The sequence below is a fragment of the Manacus candei genome, unplaced genomic scaffold, assembly GCF_025592945.1.
Source record: "Manacus candei isolate 608988 ecotype Guabito, Panama unplaced genomic scaffold, ASM2559294v1 h1tg000119l, whole genome shotgun sequence".
Lineage (NCBI taxonomy): Eukaryota > Metazoa > Chordata > Aves > Passeriformes > Pipridae > Manacus > Manacus candei.
In genome coordinates, this window is record NW_026138167.1 from 4071129 (window position 1) to 4087723 (window position 16595).

The 16595-nt window shown below is 39.6% G+C and overlaps 1 protein-coding gene across 4 annotated transcripts in view; it reads left to right on the forward strand.

Annotated features, from left to right (window-relative positions):
• The window catches only part of HMG20A (high mobility group 20A), a 40241-nt gene that overhangs the window by 4853 nt on the left and 18793 nt on the right, over positions 1–16595 (forward strand). The window lies entirely within an intron of this gene.

A 16595-nucleotide genomic window follows, 5' to 3' on the forward strand; every position in this document is an offset into this window, starting at 1 on the left:
AGCCTTGGGCATAAGGTGGTGTATTGTTTCCTAATTTTGGAGTACTGTTTGCTGAAATCTAGTAATTAACAAAACATCAGTAGTGGAAATGAAAGATTTTTTTGGAAGAATGGGCTTTGCTGTGTGTAAGAATAGGCTAAGTAATCTCAGGCTTATGCCTGTGGGCTGTAATTAGATGTTCATCAGAGGTTGAATTTCTGGTATAATGGAGTTAGTGGCCCATCCTGGTATTCAAGATATGCTGTGCCTGCCAATGTATGGGAAGGGAAAGTGTCAGTCTCCATAGCTGGTAAAGCAGTGGAGAGGGAGCTGTGGCAAGACAAGTTCTGGTAATGGTATGAGAGGAAAAAGCAGAGAAAGCAGATCAGCACTGAGCAAGGCACTGAAAACAGCAAACTGTGAATCTTCTTTCACACTTGGAAATCTGGAGTTTGCTAACATTGCATTTCTGCCAAGAAAACTGGGGAGCAAGGGGGAATGTTCCCAGTGCAGGATAAGTGGCACATAAAGGTAAGAGAAGGCTTTGTGTACACCCCAACAGGGTGTTGGTTTTTTACTTGCATTCTAAACCTTTTCCCTTGGTACAGTGCTCCTTTCATCTCTCACTTTTTCCAGCTTACTTTAAGAAGTAAGAAGTCTGCCTTGTTTGCATTTTCACTTATCCAGCACATTGGCAAAGACATTTTCTGATACCTAAAGGATAAAAAGTAAGACTTACTGAAGAAGGATATTTCATTTAAAGCTACCATGTCTTCCAAAATACAAGCATCTTGTTGAAATATCTCATTAATCACAAATTCTAATAGGATTTCTAGAGCAGATGAGCAAATCTTCAGAGCCTCCAAAAGTCCTGAACTGTGTAAGCATATTAGAATGCAGGTTTTTTCAGCCCTGACATTTAGTCAGTGATTATCATAGGTAACCATACTAAAGTCTTTTGGAGGAGATTTCTGGCTTGGGGTGCATTTACTGCAGTATGTTTTAGCTGCTGCTGCACATAACTCATGTTGCTGGTGAAATGAAATCAAGATAACCAAGACTTGACTAAATCCTCACTGTTTGAATATGTGGGAAGCATGACAGAACAGACTCCCAGCTACTCATTACTGAGTTAGGATGAGGAATTGCTGCAATTCCTGTAAGATATGACAAGCCAGTGTAATAAGTAATAAGAGTAAATGAATCAAAATTTATGGAATTCAAGTTCTTTTTCCAGACTTATGTAGAAGAGTCTTATCTTTCATCAAGAGAATAAATGTTTTGCTTTAGATTGAAAAGAGAAAACCTGAAAATGTCAAGTCAGCTTATGATATAATCCTAATTTTTTCTGGTAATCATATTTTGTCCCACTTAAGACTATTTTGGGGCCCTCTGTTTCTGGAATAGCTTCAAATGTTCGTTTCTGGCACCACTGGAATCTCAGGGAGGGTTGAATTGGGAGCTGTGGAGTCACAGCAATGTGCATTGCTCGCTCCTGGCTGTGCTACTTGCATCCTTTTTTCTGCTGCCAGCTGCAATGCTGGATCCTTTGCTGAGCCATTTCACTCTCTAATCTGGCATAAACTAATTTGATAAATGAACTAAAAGCTCTTGTGTTTCTTTAGCATGCTGAAGCACCACGTGGCTGGTCCAGTGAACAAGTGCCAGGCTGAAGATGATGCTGTAGGAGTAGCTGTAGTTCAGCAGGCTTATGCTGCCATGAAACTGTAGCCCTAGGCAGTGGAGAACTGTTGTCTGCACCTTCCAGCACCTGGCTTGTCTTCATGCAGCCAGAGGACCTTTCTGGATGCTTCTTTTAACATCCTGTGAAAACTACAGCCCACTACTAGCAGAATGAGTCCAAAAAGTTATCTTGGGTGACTGGGGGTGGCTCATACAGCTTAATATGACTGGTTTTACCCTGCATGGAAGTGGGAGTTTCCATACACATTCCTTTTTTGATAAGCTCTGGTATTTATTTCAGCCCCTTGAGTCCTTTCAAGTATGTATTTGAACTGGTAGAAGATACCCAGCTTCCCAAAGGGAAGAGCTAGGAAGTTAAGCAGCTCTATAAAATGCCCAATAAGCTGTGGAGATTGCTGTAACCAGCTGTGAAAGGAGAAGGGAGTAAGACCTTCCCTTCTTAGCAGCAAGAAGCTACTACTTTGTAAGCTCTCCTTAAATCCAGGTGGTATCACAATGTGCAAAACTTGAAAGAGGCACGAAAATTTTATTTGTTTAATGCTCAACTTAGGCCACCAGTATTTTGCTGTTTTCCCATTCTGCTGTACCAGTTTGACAGTAATTCATAAATCATTGTGTGACATCACCAGGGTGCTGTAAACTGTCCATAACACCACACACTTGATCAAAATGTAGAAGCACAGATATTTTTTTCTTTTTAGAGATCTTAGTACAGGAAAAAGAAAGTGAGGAAAAAAGCTTCTGAATCATATCAGTTTGATCCCTGGCTTTTTAAATGTCAGTTTAAAGTCACAAATAGTGCGTGATTCATACTGCTTTCTGAAAATTTATGTTTTTGAAGAAAATGACATCAATTTAAAACTTCTTGGTTATTTAGGGAGATGCAACGTGACAACTGCTTTTTCAGTGCTTGTGCTTGACTAACCTGGTTTAGCTTTTTGTTTTTGAAGACTGGATTCAAGCAAACCAGACTTTATATTTGATCACAATAAAACTAACATACCTCGGGACAGGTGTGGGCTTGGGAAGACTTCCTTGGAAAGCAGTGACATGAAGAAGTGTTGGAGGTGACTGGATAATCCAGCTTGGGAACATTAGCATTTAGTGAAGCTTGAGCAGTTAAGCCTTAGGTATAAATGAGAGCAGGAGTCTTACCAGAGAAGGTATAATATGTGTCTGCTGCAGCTGGCACTGCTACAGCTGCTTTGGAATTCAGAAAGGGTTGCTAAAAGATCAGTTTGAACATGAGTTAAAGGCATATTTTCAGTCCTAAAAATAAGTGCAGGTGCAGCATTTGTTTAACTTCTTGAAATGGTACATTTATTCAAAAACCAATCAATTTACTGATACAGGTTCTTAGCTTTAGGGTCTAACCCACAGAAGTGTAACAAAATCTAAGTGACTGCTGCAGTGGGGAGTTGTGCAAATATAATGTGTGTAAGTGCCATGTGGGACAGCTGATGGGGTGATGGTGGTACTGTCAGTCTTCTACAAAAGTTTGGGTGACCATGATGTAGGTTTGAGATCCTCTTTGTTTCTGTTTCTTAGCAGAGGGCAGGTGCCTGATGCAAAATGGGTCACAGTGATCACAGTTATCCCCTCTGGCCTGAGCATGTGGGTGGTGCACTGCAGCTTTGCAGGCAGGAAATGAGCTTTTCTGGTTCTAGCCCAGGAAATTTTCTAATTATAAAAGTATAAAAATTTATACTGTAAAAAGTACAGAAATTTTACAAGTATTTGTATTAGACTAAGCAAAGTGGTCTTTGTCTAGATATAAGATTTGAATGCTCATCTGTTTACATTTGGATATAAAGAGCTGTAGCATTATTAACTGCATGTTAAATTTAGACTGTGAGACTTTACATGAATTGTTTTGAACGTGTAGTGCTGTGAAAATTGTCCTAATATCAAAGATATTTTTCTTACTTGAGAAATATTATTGTTAATAATATTGTTAATATTGTTTTAACCTTAGAAAACTTACAGTTCATTACAAGTATGAAAGAATGTGCACTCTGTTATAAATGGCTTACTTGCATTTTCTCTATAGAAAAATGCTTTATATGTTTGGATTTTTTTAGGCAAGCTACTTGAATAATTTTATTGCCACTTGTAAAAACACACATTCTGTCCCAATGCCATTTCAACAAAGTATTTCTCAAGGGAATTGCAGAACAGACATTTATCAGGAGGGGTTTGCAAGGCATGCAGAAAATAACAGATCACAAGGAACTTTTCACATGTTCCTCCAGTTTGTGTTCTCGCACTGCTATTACATGGAAGAGTGTTTTTAAGGATTGATGTTCAAATAAGCACAGACAGAAGGTTTAAATTTTTATAGTGAGAAAGAGTGGGAAGGCAGGAGATTTCAAATGCATAGTAAGGCCTGGAAACTTAAAAAACCTTCAGCTTTTATCTTAGTGTCTTTAGTGACACTTTAGTTCCCACTTAGTGACTTGTGGGAATTACATTGAGAAAAGTGGTTTTTCTTTACTGATGCACAATTCCTTATTCTGAGTCTGAGTCAGTAGTGTTTGTCAGCTAAATGTCTACAATTTACTTTTCATGGAGACATTTAAGTAATGCTGTATTAATGTAGGAGCTCAGTGGTCTGTAGCTCTGTTGCATGGTTGTGTTCCTTCCTTCCAGCTTGTGTGAAGGTGGATCAGTGCCTGACCAGTGGAATACTCTGGGCAAGTGATGAGTCAGAATTGTGGCAATGCAGCAACATGTTAACTGAAAGTTATCATGAACAGGGTCTGTCATGTAGATAAATTTTACTCAAATCAGTTGTCAGTGCATAAAAAGAAGTGTATCTGTCTTCCAGTTTTGACACTTGAGTGTCTCTAGTTCTGAACTTGCTTGGTAGCCTCTCAGTTCTGTTGATGTATTTGTATACCATTGTAATTAAAAATACAGAAATCTGACCAATTGGAGGTTTTGCAGATCAGATGAACAAGTTTCCTGGCATTTGCTGTGACTTCCTACTGTTAAATAATTTGGTGTTTAAAAGGTAAATGAAATGCAAAGCAATCACTCCAAAGAAACAAGGCAGCATCAGCAAAAACAGACAAGGAATTAGAATGGCAGTTTACTGAAAGAATAGAGATGACAAATCAATGAAATAGTTGACAAATCACTTGCTGTTTGGATGCTGAACACAGAGGAAGGGTTGCAGGTGTACAGTGCTAAGTACTGCAGTGGTTATTCAGGGAGGGCTTGAGGATCACTGTGGAGATGGTTCCATGTTGCCAGTGGCAGGAGTATTAGTTGGTGAATCATAATCCAGCTTTGGCACAGAATGTCTTTTCAATTTTTGATATAGTGGAGACTTTCTTTTCAGATTTAATGCCCTATTGTCATGCAAATAACAGTATATCCTCTGTGAGGCTAAAAATGAGAACTTCTTTTGCTTATATGGCATGAAGAGCTTGATGTTACAGAATCTTCTTGGTCCCTCAGTCATCTGCCCCTATAATCTTGTGAAAGTGTGCAGTTCATTTTGCTGTGTCCTCCACTTGAAGGACAGAATGTATTGAACAAGTGGGCTAGTTAGTGGAGTGGCAAACACAGCAGCCCTGAACTAAGCTTTCCATTTAAAGAAAAGAAAAACCTGCTTAAAACTGCTGCTGAATTAAACCTACTTGAAATTGCTGGAAGTTGTGTTCTGTGTAGTGAGCCTAACACACAACTCCTCTTGGAAATGGCAACTTGTCATTGTTTATTTGAATTGGGGTAAATACTGCTTGTTGTACTCAGAATTGAGAGTAAATGAGATTAATACAAAGTGTGAGGGAATCTTTGATTAGGGGCAATATCATATATTGGAAGTCCAGCTCTAGCTTCACTAATTGGAGAGCAGATCCTGGATTCCTTGATAAGGTTGTTCCTGATGGATTTTTTTTCTGGTTAATAGATGAGTAAGGTGAACACTTTCCATCTCTCTTCTGATGTCTTTTTATTCTTCTGTCTCTCCAGCTTTGTCAGGACTGGGAGAGGTATTGTCTGATATCTCTGTTCCTGTGGCCATCCTAAGTGTTGTTTCAACTGCTTTTATGTCCTGTCTTCCATCCATCACTGTGACCTGAAAACAAGCAGTGGTTATTTCTTCAGCAATTGGAAACCTTCCTGTCAAAAAACCAAAGCAGTTGAGGGTATTTGCTGGATTATGTCTGTGTTGACCAGAAGCTTTGAGCCAGACAGTCTAACATGGTGTCTGCCATGAGGATGAACTTCACTTTGGTTTTGAGTAGGTATTGGGACCAGTTGACCTCTAGAAATCACCTCTGGTCTAAATTTGGAGTCATTAAATGTGAATGATACAAGAGGTGTATTTCTTGATTTATGGGAGTAGGATTAACTCAGTATAGCAGAAAATGTGGACATGTCTTAAGTTGTTACCTTTTTTCTTCCCCCACAGCCAGGCAGGAACAACCAGCAAAGAAACTGTGGTGACAATACATTTGCCATGCTCATTAATGCTTTGCTGGGTGGATCTTAGTCAGCAAAGCTAGTTGGAATCTGCAGATTTTTTTATATGCTTAGAAGATACTTATGCATAAAATGCGTGACTATCAGGTGATGTTAGCAATTGCTACTGAGAAAGGCATTTTAAATAGGAATACAGAAAAGTTCAGGATGACTAAGACATGGATACTTGAGTAGAAGAAAATTTCATTGTCAAGTGGATGAATGTTTTTGCTTCTTGTTAATTGAGCTGTTAGCTCTAAGTGAAATATACTTCAGTTGTCAAACCCCACAGTTTTTACAAGCTGAAATTTCAATCAGGCATTCCTGTTCAGCTTGGTTACTTGGCATAGTTTCAAAAAGTAAACTTCTCACTTGTTTTTTTACATGTTAAACTCCAAGATCTGGGCTTCTTTTGCTGTGGCTGGGGGATGTTAAGTGGTGATTGCTGGAGTACTCTCAGGTTTCTCAGGAGTGCAACCTGCTCGAGGTTTACTTGTTGCTGTTGCTCATCAGGCAGCAGTAGGAGAGGTGACTGGAGTGTTTTGAGAAGTGTCCTCGTTGCTGAAGGATGGGTGTGTGCTGTTTAGGGCAGCCAGGTGAGGGTTTACTCAAAGCTGACTTAACCATTTCTTCTGAGTGTACATCTTGTCACAGAAAACAAAGCACATCTGAGATGTGAATTGAACCTGCTGGGCTATTTTGGTGATCTTACCACGGAGCTTTGGAATGCTATGAACATATTTTGTCTAGAGTTATACATAGATGACCCTTTCTAGGGTGGGAATAAGCTGTTCTGGGAGACTGTTAAAATCCAGGAAGGACAAGCTTCCATTACTGTAATAAATGTTTTTTTCTTGGGAAGTCTGTAAGCTCAAATATGATTGTTGAAGTTGTCATAAAAGCTGAATGCATTCTGCTTTTAAAAATGTAATGTTTAAAAAGCAATGTCATGCTTTTTTGCCTTTGTTTTGGGAAATGGGGGGGGGGGGGGAGCAAAATATAGATAAGTTCTTTTTCAGATGAGTCTTTTTAAATAAAAAGGGAGTGCTGGTGACTAAGAAGGCAGTTGTTTACCTCTACAAGCCCTCGAGCTAACTTCGGGGATTAAATGTGGTGGTGCATCCTCAGGTAATCTGTGTGCTTGCTTCTAACAGACTGCAAAAGGTAACCAAAGAAAGTAAGTTTCCCCTGTTTGCACTTCTGCTGTAAAATGTTTAGACTCCACAAATGAAAAAAGGCTGTGGTGCCTGAATTCTTGTTTCCCCCCAGTTGACTTGGCCTGTTTCTGATCGAGGCAATGAACTTCCGATTACGAGCTTGTACTGAGGTGAAGTCTGTGCTGTAGTCCTTTTGAAAATAGCAGTGTTTTTCCACTTTCCACACTGTTTAATGCTGTGTAAAGCAGAGAGTTGCTGACCTTTTGTCAAAGATCATGAAGGCTGTGGTTCTTATTTCTCCTTGCAGTAAGAATTGCATGATGTGTATTCAGGTCAGAGTCTCAGAGCGACTTCTGGTTGTCTGAAATCAAGCAAAGACTAACAATTAGTCGATGTCTAGAATAAAAAGGTTAAGACTGGTAGTGTTTTAAAGTCTATTTCTGAAGTTTGGTTGTATTCTTAGCTCCTGGAGATTTCCTTTATGACCTTCAAACCAGCTATGTGTCTTTACCCATATATAGAGGTGTTGGGATAATATTTGTGCTTTAGCTCAGAGGAACCATATTTACTGAACAAATATATATAGAAATGAAATCATCCAAAAGAAATGTAAAAGCAGTATAAGTCCTTGCTGTTTGCTAAATATGGTAAATACTCAAACCTGAATGCCAAGTATCTTTCAGAACACTTGTAACTAGACACGAATTAGGAATCTTTTCAAATGTAAATGCTTCAGGCTTTGTGTTGTGCAAGACCTCCATCCTCACCTCTGTTTAGTCACCTCCATCCTCACCTCTGTTTAGTCACCTCCATCCTCACCTCTGTTTAGTCATCGACCTATTTGAAAAGATTTACATTCTCTTTTAGGGCTAAATTTATTGTGTATGTAGATCAACTCTGGTGTGCAGAGCTTGTGCATGTTTCCCATCTGAGGAGCAGCTGTGAAAGGGGGAAGTTGGAAGAGCAGATTAATACAAGTCCTGGACATCCTTTTCCCAGGTTCTTGTTTGCTGTTTGGCTCCAGCCTCTAGGCTGTGATGCTCTGCTCTTAGCCAGCATTTTTTACTTCCTTCTTTTGACTTCTTGCCTGTGACATGACAGAGGCACAAAGAGGAGATTGCAGCATCAGTGAGGAACACAGTGAAAGAAGTGAACCACTGCCCTCACAGCAGTTCATTTGGGCTACTGGAAACAGTTTGGGGATCAGATGCAATATTGCTGAAGTTTAGCTGTTGTTCTGAACACTCAGCCCGGCATATTTGGGCATGCTGCTGGCATGGATGCTTTCCTCTCAATCCTACTTCAGCTCCATCATTACCTATTTTCATTCCATATGCTGCAGGTGTTCCAGGAATGTGCTCCCTGCCTGCCCTTTCCCACCCCTCACACACATCTGGGTGTCCTGTGTATTGCCTGACACTGGAGAGCAGGCAGACCACTCCACTGGGCTTATGCCATTGCTTTTTCCCCTTGTTTTCTGTTCATGATGCTAAACAGTATAATTTCCTGTTGCCTTTAGGTAAAGATAAGGGTAGGTAAAGCTTTATTTTAACTTCTCTACATTCTGCTGTTGATTTAAGTTACTTCTTTTATGGAGCCATGGAAGTACCCGAGTTCCCACATGACTTGAAACTTTCTGTGTGCTCTCCCTTTTTGTGCTGAGGGGGGGATCCTGGTATATGCCTAGTTTAGAGCATAAAGTTTCAGTCTTTTAAAATTTCTCTCATTTCTTTTTATTTGGTGTAGTCATTCCCTACAGTATTTATTTTAACACTGTGGCCTCAGACAGCTTTCAAATCTTGTTAGCTCTGGTCAAAGGAGCTGTCTGCTGCTCCTGGAGAGGATGCTTTGGCAGGAATGGGGTATCTTTTCTGTTTCTCTTCTTTTCAGGACTCCAGACAAGGTATTGTAAGCAGTGTCCATTGACATTGGTACTTACTTGACCCTCTTGTCTGGTCTTTTGTGCTTCTTTTCCTTGTTAGTTTTTCCCTCAGTGTGCTCCCAAGGTCTTTACAATTTCTGTCCTGTGGTGCCAATGGTACCGTTTGTGACTCTTAGAGGAGCCTTGGCTGAAAAGGGATTTTTGTGCACTTCAGGCAATATATCTCCAAACTTTCATTTCTGGTACATATTAAACTATTACCAGAGAGCTTTAAGAACAGATTAGAAACGAACAACCCAACCCAGTTCCTCACTATTCTTGCTGTTAGAAAGAGTTTCCTAGTAGCAGTTCTGTTTTTTTTTATAAAGGGAAAGAAATAGCCTATCAAAGTGAAGGTTTATGTGCCTGTTGTTTTGCACAAGTAAGGCTATCTAAAAATTGAGATTTCTTCTACATGACAGGGGTTTGAGTGCTCAGACTCCTTTGTTTTATAATACACAAGGCAATAGCAAGAAAAAAGCAAAAATGTATGGAAGCTGACATGTCATACTTTTTTTCTAAAGATGGATCATCTCTGAAAACAGGCAGAAAGAGTTGCTTGTTTTGTGTGAGAATCACTGACTCTTCCCACACTTCATTTCCTCTAACCTTTGTCCCTGTACTCATATCAGTGCATTTAAAATATCCAGTTCCATGCTGTCTTTGTGGCTCTTGAGGTCAGAGGAGATGCTTTTGTGTTGGGTCATGAAGCCTGTGGTGAGTCATTTTTAAACCATATACTCAATCCCTTTTTGAGTGTATTCTCACATCCAAAGTATTTGACCCCATATTCTGTAAAATGGCTTGTTTTGGTGGGTATGTGCATGAAAAATTCCAATCTGTGTTCTTCTGTGGCAGCAGCTAGAGTTTCCTGTCCCAGAATTTAAGTGAGCTTGGAGAATATGCTGTACTTCCTTGACAACTTTCTTGATGAATAAGGCTTTGAGAGAGAGCAAAAGTGCTAAAATAGCTTGGAGCCAACCTTTCAATCTCATCAGGTGTATCCACTCTTCAGTTATTTTACTTTTGAATATGTAACTTTGCATTTCACTGGCCAGTCACGATCAGGATTCCCTGACATTAAGTTCTCTCCAGTTCAGAATACTCATTTGGTATTTTAAATCAAAGTACTCCTGGAACATTAATTAATACTGTTTCTTGTTTCACTTGTGTGGTGCTGGTAAATGTTTGACCTGGGCAAACACCATGAAAAACTTCAGTCTGTACATTTACATTTTTTAATAAACTGCTTTGCTCATGGCACTTTTATGTTTGCATTCCACAAACAGCGAGTGATTGAGTTTTACAGACAGAAATGATCAGAGGAATGGAACTTTAATTTTGCAGGAAAGTAACTGTGAACAGGATCTGGTGAGGTCCTGGATGATTTATAGTGGCTGTGGTTTGAGATGTGTCTGTACTCCAGGGGTGGTTTGTGTCTCTTAACGTGGCTGCTGGTTGTGGGTTTTTATGGGGTATCCCCTTTGCCTTGTTAATGTGAAAGTAGCTGTTGGAAAACTGTCCTGTGAAATGAGGTCCTCATATCCCAGAGGAATTTTCAACTGGCAGAGCAGGTGAAGAGGTAGACTAAATTGCCTGTAGTAAGTGGCAATTCAGAAGAGATTTTTATGGATATGTTACAAAAACCAGTGCTATCCCTGGTAGTCAAACACTGGACTTACCTTAGGTAGAGTATTAATAAAAATAAAGTATTCTCAAGATTTATTTTGAGACTTATTTTTTGTGATCTGAATGGTTTATATTTTCTCATGTGAGATCTGTAACATGGGAATTAAATGAATTTTGCAGGGTTGTATTTGTTAGTGGTGTTAGTTTAAATGGCAGCTGATGCTATCATGAAGAAAGTTAACTCAGAATAAAATGAACTGTCCTAATCTACAGGTGCTTGATATCTGCAATGCAAAGCTTTCCCTCTGGGTACCAGAGGTAACCACAGTTACTGGTTTTAGCTGTCCAGGGGCAAATAGCACAATTATTTGTACAGTTGTCTCATGGTGGGGTTTTCTTTCCTCTCAATTGATGTAAAAAGCCGAATAATTTCTTTCATGAGTTTGAAGGGAATCAACAGGGAGCTGTTCTTGCCTTTGTCTGCAGAGTTGAGTATATACCTTTCCTGTGGGCTTAAATTCCAGAAAACAGGAGGATTTAATATATATGAAATGTTTTTATATGTGCCTCATCCTAAAGCATTTATACAAGTAAGAGTAGAATACAGAATTGTACACATGTTTTTTAAAAATACATTTTTGCAGATGTTTGGCAGCTGTTTCCAAGGTCTGAGTACAAACAGCTTTGTTAGTGTTTGCTGCAGAGACCCAAACAAACTAAGCCTAAACCTCAGCTTTACCTCTTTCCCTTCTTTCCTTAAGCTGCCTGGAAATGAAGTGGAACTCTGGACTTTTTGGTTGCAAGTCTTTGTTTTGGTCTCTAGTGTTGCTTTGTTTTTACTGGCAAGAAGTAAAACTAAAAGCAGTTGGCTGTTCTCTGGTATATCTTTTCTAGTTTGACAGAAAAACCTCTGTCCCGTTAGGTTTGGCTTGCAATTTTCCTAAAGTCACAAAAACCTTTGTCTAATGAGTTGCCTGTAGGGGGAAAAAAATCAAACCTGACTTTTTACAGTCAAGTATGTTGGATAACATGCTTCTGCTCCAGCTTGATGGAAGAAAATGCTGCTGTCAGAAGGAATCTGAACTTCCTCTGACAGCTCCAAAAGTGTTCTGGTTTTAATTGGAGATGGACTTGCTTCAGTTTTCTTTCTGATGTTCTGGCTACATGTGGATGGACAGGGGAAGTGATGGTCCTGTGGGGTTTTTTTCTCAATAAATCATCTGAGTTTAGATTGTTTACAGGATGAAGTGTTTGGGTTTTGATGCTTAGATAAGGAATACTGTGGCTCTTCTGTGACATAGCAGATGATATTTTTTTTTTAAATTTAATCTGGGATCCTCTGAATGGCAAAGTTTGGAGCTATTTATTCTGGCAAAGAAGGATGAAAGACTTGAGGAGAAAAATCCTCCACTCAGCAGTAACGTTTCTAAAACTAGAGCTGGCAATGAGGTAATTGGGACTCCTGCAGTGTTTTATAATCAGACTGTAAGTTGGATTTCTGACTGACTTCATATTTAAATATGCTTAGCTGTAATAAATAATATGTGTTTATAACCTTACCTTGGGAGGGCTAAATAGTTTAGAAATTTGTGATTTTTTTTTTTTTAACCTTCAGATCATCTATTGCAATGTAGTCATTGAAAAGACAACATGTTTGCTCTTTTCCCAGTGTTTAGGGCCATCCTAAGACTTGGCATGGCCTTGAGATGAGAAGAAAGTCAGTCTGGATTTGACAGGGACTTATTCTATGACCAGACCTATGCAGACTGTATACAGAGTCCAGCTTTATTTCACTTATCTTGTGAATGACTTCACACAAACGAAGCAGGTTGTGTTTTGTGGAAGCCATGAACATTTTGGAGAGTACAGTGATTGTTTTGCTTCAGGTTTGGAAGAGACTGTTCATCTGGGGTGAGTCATGGGGCAGGAGTGCTCAGTGTTAGAGAAGAATTAACTAAGAAGTGTTAGAACCTGTGGCTGGTGGTGTAACAGTGTGGCCATGAACACATCCTGCTCTGACTCTGCTTGTCTCCTTGAAAATAAGAATGCAGGTGTGCTGTGCTGAGTTGATCTGCCAGATGAAATTATTTGCACATTTTTAATACATTTTTGCTGTTGGAGTCAAATGATCTGATTCTTTCAAGAGGTTGATTGTGACCTTTCATTCATTGCATGCAGAAAAGGCTCTTAAACTTCAGATTATTCATCACCCCTGTGCTTATTTCTGCTGCCCTCTAGTAGTGTTGTTAATAGTGCAGCCTTAGTAATGATGTTATGGAAAAGTCAGTCATTCTGTCTAGCTCCAGTCATGGATTTGTTCTCATCCTGGTTTTTCAACTACCTTCTTTTAATTGTTCCTTTCTACTGTACAACTGTGACTAGAAATTCGATCCAATAGTAGCTTTCAGTCTACTCAAAACACAACTCAGCTATTTTATTTCCTGATAGAATAACATAAGTTATGTCAGGGCCTACAAAAGGTAATGTGAGAAGAAATTAAGGAAGCTTAAACATACTTCTGGTTTTGAATGGTGTTTAATTACTCACTGTTTCATTCTCCCCTGTGTATTGGTGTGTGTAGTAGCACTTAGATATTTATGTTGTAAAAGATTTCTTCTTTCATCTCCTGAGTAATTCTCTCAGACTGTGTTGGTACACTCTGTACAATTATGTACAAATATTATTATCTCTTATGGCATGCAACCAAAGTGTCCAGCTAAAAAATTTGAACTGGAAGTTGCAAAATACTGTTGTATGTTTTCTGGATCATGAAGTCTTTGTTTGCCTGGGTTAATGAGGGAAGAGAGGGAAAGAAAAAGATAAATTAAGCCATGTTTTTGATAATATAGGATCTTCTCTAGGCTCCTGAAGAGATTTAACTAATGTTAGTGTGTGTGTGTGTTGGTTGAACCTTTTAAATCATCAAATGCTGCTGTTAAGAAATAAATCAGTCTCTTTGTTCCTGCTTAGGTGGTTGCAACACACTTAGTAGTGTAGCAGTACAGTGAACTCAGAGCTGCTCTAGTTTCAATTAGTTTTATTTGGAAGAGATGCTTCCTTGCACTGAATTGTAGAGCTGGTAAAGTTTAGAGTTTAACATGAATTTCAATTTTATTTTTGCATTTGGGTAGACATAGTTAAAAAATGAAAATAGGATATATGTGTGAACCATTAAAAAACTAAGTCTATGTTGTTTCTTGTGTCTTGAATTTAGCCAGTTGTGTCACAGGAGATGCTTTGGGCAGAGTTTACATTGACAAAGCCACACAAATATTCAGAACAGATCTAAATGGGACTTGCCAACTGTTCTTTTCAAGCCCTCTGAGTTCCGTAAAGGCCCAGTTTGAGAAGCAGTGATCTCTTTTCTTCCCCACTACTGTTCTTTTCCTCAGGTTATTGTTTTGGCCATTTTGTGAGGTCCCTGAAATAAATATGTGGCTCTGCCACGGGGTTGAAACTAGTGGGTAGTGACTTTGGAGCAAAGGTATGAGGGAGTTGTCCCTGAGAAATGGGACTGAAAGACTTGTGTAGGTTCCCATCTGTTCTCAGTGAGCTTTAGGGGAACTGTTGTTTTCTTGCTCTCTGGAACTTATTAGAAGCTGTTGTAACTTCAGTGATGTTACATTTTCTTTAGGATGTGGCTCAGTCATCTGAGAGAGTTAATATCTAAAACATATGGGTTAAATAAAAAAAAATAAGTGTGTGTTCTCCCAGCTTCCTGTGTTTGTGTTCTGTTTCTGTGTTGTTAAAGTTGGTGTCCATCTGCCTCCCTGCAGTTTGAAAGTGAGCTTAGGCTCTACAGCTGCTGCCTAGGGCCAGATGTGAGCAGACATACCAGGACCTGGTGAGAAGGTCATGCTTAAGCTTCCTTTTTTGAAAATATTCATTTAGAACTTTTGACTGACAAAACAAAGACTGTGTAACATAAAGCAGAACTTCATTTCTCTCTTAGTTGACAACTGCATGAAGCAATTTGTGTTGTATATATTTAGTAACTGTCCTTAAACAGCTTTCTGGGCATCAGTGAAGAGCTCATTTTTCAAACCAGTGGGAATTTTCAGATTTCTTGTGATATATCAAGTCCCAGCCTTGATGTAGGTTCTTTTCTATATGTAGGGGAGTATTGTTTGTGCTGCCTCCTTTAAGGATTAAAATCTTCTTTGTTCCATCAGAATATCTCACCACTTTACCTAAAAGTATTATATTATTTGAGTTTTCTTCCTTTTCATGTCAAAGATGCCAGTATTTGAAAGAAAGCATGATGTGGAGTTGTGATTCAGAGAACTGCAGATGTTGCTTGGAAGGGACATCTGGAGGGAGGTCATCTTAGTCCAGCCTCCCACTCAGAGCAGGACAGTTGCCAGCACTAGTTGAGGTCAGTTCCAGCTTTAAGCATTTAGGATCTGCCAGGATAGACTCCATCAGCACCTCCCTGGGAAACACAACCAGCCAAGCCAACCGAACGAGTTTGGTTCTGTCATCTCTGCTCTGCCATCCAGCAGTTTTAGGCACCTGTCAGATTTGCCCTTGGCCCCCTCTGCCAGCCTGAGCAAGCCTGGTTTCCTCAACACCCCTTATTCAGGTGCTCTCGATGCCTGAGCACCTTGGAAGCCCTTTGCTGGTCAGTCTCCAGCTGTGCCACAGTTCTGAGGCTGAGCCCCCAAAACTGTCCTCAGCCTGTGGTTTGTAATGGGAGGGCAGGAATTGGATTTCCTCGTTTCTTGTTGACCCTTTCCTGTACAGGAGTAAAGGGAGTTTCTCTGCCAGGGGTCAATGTAGCACCTTGAACCAGTCTGCTTAGCTTTAATTATTTTCTAGAGAAGGACTAAGAATGACCATTCTTAAGGATGGTCTAAGGATCTTGGCAGTTGGAGAAGCAGAAGAGAAAAGGGTGAATGTGGTACTTGTGACAGAGATCTGCAAAATCTGTAAGATGCAAGAAGCAGTATCATTACTTTTGTCTGTAGAAAACCTTTATCTCTGGAACTGGGGCGGGATTTGTGGGAAAATATGTAATATTAAAAACACAGAGCAGGATTTTATGTCTCAGATCACTTAGATTTCAATGCTGAGTGGAAAGCACACCAATCCATGGGAAAGCCATGTAAGATTATAGCTCTCATCAGTCCCTCCAAGCCCAAGTGTACAAGCTGAAAGGGATAGCAGTACTCAAGCTGAGTACTGGCTGCTCATCAAAAGTGACTCCTAAGTTGAAGGAACAGCAATTTACCTAGTATGGCCCTTCAAAATGGGCAACTCATAATCTTAAAGTGAGTTTAAGACTTCTGGGATTTTTTTTTTCCTCACTAAAATACAACAGTTTTGTGTTTTAGTAAGAAAGAGGATGAATAAATTTAGTGATGCTTTGGATTTCATATCGCACCTTAAATTCCAGTGGCAGGAAGCAAGGTTACAAAAGGAACTGATTGTAACTTGGGGGGCAGTTTGTATTGAATGAGAAGTATATAGTGCCTTAAACCACTTGATTCTGTAGGACTCAAAGGTTAAAATACTCTTAACATAGCTATGTTCTCTTACTCAGCAGTAACAGTGTGCATGGATTAATTGTGAAAATGTACACAAGGAATTATCAAATACAACCTTAACTTGAAACTTCGAAGGGGGTCTTGGTTTCAGTTTTCTTCTGGGCTCACACAAACCTCTGGTGAGGGGGCACACTTGGGGAATAAACAGGCAGGTGGACTGGAAGAGCAGGATCTATGCACCTGTGTGCT